The sequence below is a fragment of the Phacochoerus africanus genome, chromosome 10 (genome assembly GCF_016906955.1).
Source record: "Phacochoerus africanus isolate WHEZ1 chromosome 10, ROS_Pafr_v1, whole genome shotgun sequence".
Lineage (NCBI taxonomy): Eukaryota > Metazoa > Chordata > Mammalia > Artiodactyla > Suidae > Phacochoerus > Phacochoerus africanus.
In genome coordinates, this window is record NC_062553.1 from 29,789,519 (window position 1) to 29,794,444 (window position 4,926).

At 45.6% G+C, this 4,926-nt stretch overlaps 1 long non-coding RNA gene across 1 annotated transcript; it reads right to left on the reverse strand.

Moving 5' to 3' along the window:
* Positions 1-629: 629 nt before the first annotated feature.
* LOC125137971 (uncharacterized) lies at positions 630-4,549 on the reverse strand. The gene is made up of 2 exons (XR_007137552.1): positions 1,367-4,549; positions 630-1,278 (listed from the first exon to the last, which is right to left on the reverse strand). It is a non-coding gene; the product is annotated as an uncharacterized LOC125137971 (long non-coding RNA).
* Positions 4,550-4,926: the final 377 nt, after the last annotated feature.

A 4,926-nucleotide genomic window follows, 5' to 3' on the forward strand; every position in this document is an offset into this window, starting at 1 on the left:
CCTATGTAGGAGTTCTTATTGTAGATTAACAGGTAAAGAACCCGACATAGTGTCCATGAGGATGCCGGTTTCATCTCTGGCCTCACTCAGTGAGTCAAGGATCTGGTGTTGCTGCGAGCTGCAGCATAGCTCACAGATGTGGCTCGGATCCAGTGTTGTTGTGGCTGTGGCATAGGCTTCAGCTGCTGCTCTGACTCAACCCCTAGCCAAGAACTTCCGTATGCTGCAGGTGCAGCCATAAAAACAAACAGACCAAAAAAGCAAAAAAAGAAAGACCCCAAATCCTATGTAAATAAATCCAATTATTATTTAATATGATCCAACTTAAAACCATACAGCTATGCAATCTAGTGGATCATAGGTCTTAGATCCTAAGTCTGAGAAATACCAGGAAGATCAATCTCTTCTCCCACTTCAATTAGATGTTTTAATCCTTTCTTATAGATCTCTTATAGGCATTCAAAGGGACCCATGTTGTCAAGTTTGTATGAATTCTGTGGTTATGGTTATGTAACAAATAACACCCCCGTGCCCAGATAATTTAAGGGGAAATAAAACCAAAAGAAGTAAGCTAATATGGCAAACTAAATGCTTAACCAAAATTTGGATTACTTCAATTTTCACTAGTCTTGGCTTTCAAACATTTTATTGCAACTCATAGGAAGAAATGCATTTTATATTGTAACCTAGTGCAAGCATACATAAACATAAATGAAACAAAGTTTTCATCAAATAATACTAACCCTTACTCCAGGTGGTATATTCAATAGTTTCTATTTCTTCCTCTTCCTCTTCTTTCTCTTCCTTCCCCTCCTTCCCCTTTTTCCTTCTTTTAAAGCTGATTTCATGACTCATAAGGGGGTCATAATCTGAAAAACACTGATCTAGGTTTTAAATGCAAATGCTTAAAGCTCTTGGGCCAGAAGCATAGATGGGCAGGGAGGGCTGTGTGGGGACTCTGAGAAACAGAGAGCTTATGGCCCCTTGAGAGGGCACAGCAGCTACTCAGCTCCAATGAATCTTTTCCGTGTAGGAACATAGGTCTCTGTTGCTAGAATTCCTGATTGTTCAAGAAAAGCCAACTATCCAGATATTTTTGTGAAGCCTCCCAATTTAAATGTGTGGTAAATAGTTCTTAAGATATTTGATGCTTGCCAGCCAAACAAAACAAGTGTCTCATGTGATATTGGTCTGATGAAGGATTTTCTTCTTTGTCCTCTAAACGAGATCCAGACTCCCCGAAAACTGATATTGCACAGTCCTCTGTCTTCTTATGACCTGGTGGAGAAGAAAGAAGGGATCTCAGCTGAAGAAGGAAGTGGAAAGTGATCATTTCCCTTTGAATGAGGCCATGCTGGAGGCCCACCGATGTCCAAGAAGGGCAGAGGGAGTCAATCATTCCAACAGCTCAGAGTCCTCAAGAAATTGGGTTTATCCTCTCTCTCTATGTCCGCTGGTCTTATTCAATACTACCCCTTGGTAATGATCGTGAATCTCTCTCTCTTTGAAGGTCAGCTCGTTTAGTTCTCTTACCTAGAGTGGGCAGGCATCCAGGGAACAAAAAGTCAGTCAATCATTTTAAAACCTCTATAAGTAAAACACACTTAAATTTCAAATATAAATCCTATGACTGTATCATTAGGAGACTGAATTAGCCTACTTTATATTCAAGGGCTCCAGACTTCATTAGTTTAAAATATGTAAAATTGCCAATATTCGAACATTTTAGAGAATAAATTTTTTATTTTGGAAAAGTTTTAGATTTATAGAAAAGTTGCAAAGGTTATATAAATCACTGTATATTTCTGTATATGTTCACTCAGCTTCCTCTAATGTTAATATGTTACATAGGCAAAGCACATTTGGCAAACTACAAAAGTAATATTAGTACATTATTATTAACTCCTTTCTTTGTATTTTGTTTTTTTTTCACTAATGTCCTTTTTCTGTTCCAGGATGCAACTCAGCATGTTCCATTGCATCTAGTTCAACTTTTTTAACCTACATAAAAAAGCAATTTTATACAGTTCCATCTAACACTTTAGGAAATACTCTAGCAACCAAGGAAGAAAACTCTGTTGTGATGTAGCCAATAGGTCCCTAGGGAGGAGACTGTCTTAGGGACCCCACATCCTCATGCATCCGCTGCCAATTTGAGATGCTAATCTCATCTAGAATCTAGACAGAGCCATTGACTTTTGAGTCTCTGTTTGTTGGCCTAGCCCAGTGTCTGGCATGAATTAGGTGCCCAGTAAACACACACTGAATATCCACTGCTTGTCAACAAACAAGAATCCCATGCCTGGAAACCCACACAGGGACAGAAGAACCACTTACTGCCCAGAAATGGCCCTCTAGTTAATTTCATTGTCCATCTCGAACTAATGCCATCTTGAATAGCAATATTGCTAGGGGTGCCGTAACAAAGGACAGCAGCCTGAGTGGCTTAAGCAACAGAAATTGATTTTCTCACAGTTCCAGAGGCCAGAAGTCCGGGATCAAAGGGTGAGCAGGGTTGGCTTTGTCTGAGGCCTCTGTCCTTGGCTTGCAGACGGCCGCCTTCTGCCTACATCCTCAGATGGTTTTCCCTCTGCGTGTGCCCGTGTCCCAGTTTCCTCTTCTTATAAGAATCCCAATCCTAGTGGGCTGGGCCCACACTAATGACCTCATTTTAACTCAAGTACCTCCTCAAAGACCCCATCTCCAAATGTAGTCACATTATGAGGTACTGGGGTTTAGCACTTCCACGTGTGAATTGGAGAGTGAACATAACTTGGCTTACAACAGATCTAAAATTTAAGGGGAAAAAAAAAAAAAAACAGAGGGAGAATTTCCCTGAATCCAAGTGTCCCTTGTACCCGGAGGCCCAGGCTGTTGTCCCCTTTCCTGCCTCTTCTGAATGTGTTACTGCTGGCCTAGACCTGTGTGAGCTACGGTCAGATAGAGCTGCCTTATTCTATGACAGTGTCCCTTCAATTGGACCAGATCTAACAAATGCCTTCAGCAAGCCCACGGCAGTGTTGAAAGGCCTCTGGAAGTTACTTTCTGTATATGTGCTTGACTGACGGGAGCAAAATAAAGCCCCTTCCCAACACCTTGCAAAGCAGGAGAGCAGGCAGGAGGCCAGTGTTGCTGTCAGGGCCAAAGGGCAGGGCATGGAGCCCTTTCATCACTCAGATCCTGGGCTTCGAAGAATGTGGGTGGGTCCGGTGCACATTTTTCTAACGTATTTGTGTGTGTGTGTGTGTGTGTGTGTGTGTGTGGTGGTGGTGGTGGGGAGGGGGGTGTGCGTGTGCACAGGAGAACGTTACCCTTTTTTGAAGGCTTATCTCCTAGGCTGCGATCAGTGTTTGGAGACTTGCAAAAATGAAAACAGCCACAGTGTGCAGACGTTCCCTGACAGGCAGGGGTCTGAAAAAACCTTAAATAATGAGCAGGCAAAGGGCACCAGGGGCAGGAATCTGAAGCGTAAGCCTTCCGTGCAGGTACTTTGATAAAGAGAGGCTGAAGGGGGAAAGCCCTGCACTGCGAAGCGGCCAGGACCAAAACGGGCCCAGGAAGGCCGTCTGCCGGGGCCACAAGAGGAAAGGGGGAGCAGCAACCCGTGTGCGGGCCGGGCTGTCGTTAGCCCAGCATCCTCAGGCACCTGAAGCAACAAGGTCAGGAATGTGACCTGACCGATACATGCAGTGTTTGTTTAGGGAACCACATGCTGGAAGAAAGACTTAAAAACACGTTACATTGGGGCGCTTACCTTTGCTGACTGCACAATGAACCAGCAAAGCCTATGGGGCTGGGGAAATTCTTTTTAGGAACCGGTTGAAGAAAACTGATGGGAGACTGAGGGTGAGGCGAGGGCAAAGTTCTGGCCCACTTCTTGGTGTGGGACCAGCAGAGGGCAGAGGGAGGAATGTGGGGGACAGGCTGGGCCGCTGCCCCTCCCTGTGCGGCCAGCAGCCCAGCCTGCTTAAGCATCCGGATTCCAAGCCTCCAGGCCTTCGAGGACAAAGGGCCCTCCCCCCTCGTCGGCCTTCTGGTTCCTGGGGATTGTGTGGCGCGGCCCTTTGATCAGGCGGAGGGCATTATGTCTGCAGACAACTGCTTTAAATATGAAGGTTTCAGGGCTGGCCCTCGGGTCCCCGTGGTGTCCCCAGGCAAAGGGATTATGCCTGGCCTCTTAGGATATCTGCGTCCCCTCCCCCTGAAGAGGCCAAGTCTCCAAGAGGACTTTCTGACACTGTCCCAGCCCTTTGAAAGTGCTGTTAAGAGATGCACGTGGTGGAGGCCTTCCCAAGCTAAAGCCTGCATCTTTGATGCCGTCGTGGCTTAAGTGCTTTTTCACAAAGTCCCACGATGGAATGAGAATCCAGCCAGGGCCAAAGTGAATCTCAGACAAAGATGACCTTGAAGGAATGGACAGGGGGCCAGGACGCTTGGGTTCTAGACCTGGCTCTGCAACTTCCTTGCTGAGTTATTTTTAGTCATTTTTCGTCACTCAGTCCCTTTGGGTCTGAGTTTTCTCCCTTTAAAAAATTAGAAATTTAGGAGTTCCTATCATGGCTCAGCAGGTTAAGAACCGGACATAGTATCTGTGAGGATGTGGGTTCGATCCCTGGCCTCACTCAGCGGGTTAAGGGTCTGGCGTTGCCATGAGTGTGGTGTAGGTTGCAGATGCGGCTGGGATCCCACGTTGCTGTGGCTGTGGTGTAGGCTGGCGGCTGCAGCTCTCTTTGACCCCCAGCCTAGGAACTTCCACATGCTGCAGGTGCAGCTGTTTGAAAAAAAAAAAAAAATAGAAGTTTAAACTTGCCAGGCTCTGGGAGCCAGATTTTAAAACCTTATGATTCCTCACTGTTAGATACTCGCTTTGACCTCACAATGATATAAGAACAACGTAGTTCATTGGCTTTAAGAAATAGCTTCCCT